The following is a 2,103-nucleotide window of genomic DNA, read 5'->3' as shown; positions in this document are numbered from 1 at the left end:
ATATATATATATATATATATATATATGTCGGAGATAAGAGGACACCGGTGCCTTCCCTCTGAAACCTCGGGAAAATCCATAAAAACATTGTAATTAAAATCTACAGTTGTAACTAAACGATTTGCCGTCATTCTAACCAATTGTATTTGTTTGAGACTTGTGACAATGAGCTTGGGCTCAAGGCGACAATTAGTCGCCGAACGTAGCCGCGGTCAACGGGACGAACTCCCCATCTAACAAACGCATTAAGTAATCCTATAGCTATCCTTAAAAGAAAGATTTGTAGCGGCACATGGCAGTAAACATTCCAACGGTTTCTGTCCCGTAGCTCGCCACACGCAGATCCTATTCTCCGGGCAGGATGTTTACCAGATGTCGACGCGTCTCCACAGTACGTGATCGGCTAGCCCGAGGACCGTCATAAACACTAATATCTAGTTACCTAAAATCCTTCAACAGATACACAGTCTTTGTCCCAGTTACGGGAAGACAGGAGAGACCTATTTTTCCACGAACGACGTCTCCCACTAGCAACCCTCCCTCAAGGGCGGCTAGCATACTTTTCTAACTACCGATATGGAGATTGGCCAATTAGCAGCAACGTCAATTTCCCTTACTTTCCGAACGTAGGATGTCCCCGACGAATCCAATGATCTCGTGTCCTTAGACACACCCCGTCATAGTTTTCCTCTGGGGTATCACCGGGACGGAAAGTCATTCTCTCTTGCGACCTCACCGACAAAAAGAGATTAACGCCTTACGGTCAGTGAATATCAACACAGAATCCGACTTAGATTTTTGCGAGTGCGTACGACTACCGTCCCGTTGTCCGCGGACTCGTTATCGAACCTAAGACCATTGTCACTAGCGTCGCGAGTATGTGGTCATTGTGAGTTTGTGTCAACTCTGTAACAATTTCGTGTGTGTCAATAAAAATAACTTCAGTGTAAAAGAAAACATGGATAGCTTCAGTGAGGAATCTTTACCGGTCCCAAGCCCCCGCCACGAGGACGACTCGGGCCCAGACTCGGAACTTGACTCGACATATATATATGTCGGAGATGAAAGAACACCGGAGTCTGTAATTGAACAATTGTAGTTATTCAATCCGATTGTAATTGTTCGAGAGTTGTGATAATGAGCTTGGGGTCGAGGCGACAGTCAGTCGCCGAACGTAGCCGCGGTTACGGGATGAACGCTTTGTTGTTTCTGTCCCGTGGCTCGCCACACGCAGACCCTATTCTTCGAGTAAGATGATTGCCAGATGTCGATGCGTCTCCGCAGTACATGTTCGGCTAGCTCGAGGGCCCGTTATAAATCTTAAGATTTAGTTAACTAAAGTCCTTTAAACAGACAAACAGTCTTTATCCCAACTACGGGAAAATAGGGGAGACCTATTTTTCAACGAGCGGCGTCTCCCACTAGCAACTTTCCCTCGAGGGCGGCTAGCATCTTTTTCTAACCACCGATATGGAGATTGACCAATTAGCAGCAACGCCAATTTCCCTTACTTTCTGGACGAAGGCTTTTCTCGACGAATCCGATGATCTCGTGTCCTTAGACACACCCCATTATAGTTTTCCTCTGTGGCATCATCGGGACGGGAAAGGCATTCTCGCTCGCGATCTCACTGATGAAAGGAGTAACCCTTTACGACCAGTGAATATTACGCGTCCGACTTAGATTTTGTGAGCCCGTACATCCACTATTCCGTTGACCGCGGATTCGTTATTGCACTTAGGATCATTGTCATTAGTTTCTCGAGTATCTAATTACCACGGTTACTTGTCCGATTCTATAATAATCGCAGTTGCACTAGTCAATGTCTTCCCTATTGCACAACGACAATGTCTAATCCAAATGAAGATTCGTTTCACGCCCCTAACCCTAATTCTAATGTAAACCCGACATTTATAATGTAAAAAATGTATATGTAATACAAAAAGAATGTAGAATATAGGTACTAATGTTTAATCTGATTTTCTGTAATTTTGACAGTTTTGTAATCTTTTGTTTTTATATTTTTATATTTTCTATATCTTTGTGCTCTTGTATTTTTTATATAATTCTATATTCAAGTAACAGTATAAAAAGGATACGAAA

General features: G+C 43.4%; 1 long non-coding RNA gene across 1 annotated transcript; it reads right to left on the bottom strand.

Annotated features, from left to right (window-relative positions):
* On the bottom strand, positions 1 to 1,198 carry LOC126876739 (uncharacterized). Its single transcript, XR_007694471.1, has 2 exons — positions 987 to 1,198; positions 1 to 906 (listed from the first exon to the last, which is right to left on the bottom strand). It is a non-coding gene; the product is annotated as an uncharacterized LOC126876739 (long non-coding RNA).
* Positions 1,199 to 2,103: the final 905 nt, after the last annotated feature.

The sequence above is a fragment of the Bombus huntii genome, unplaced genomic scaffold (genome assembly GCF_024542735.1).
Source record: "Bombus huntii isolate Logan2020A unplaced genomic scaffold, iyBomHunt1.1 ctg00000091.1, whole genome shotgun sequence".
NCBI classification, from domain to species: domain Eukaryota; kingdom Metazoa; phylum Arthropoda; class Insecta; order Hymenoptera; family Apidae; genus Bombus; species Bombus huntii.
The sequence above is the reverse complement of the archived record's forward strand: the minus strand, read 5'-3'. Positions and strand labels throughout refer to the sequence as shown.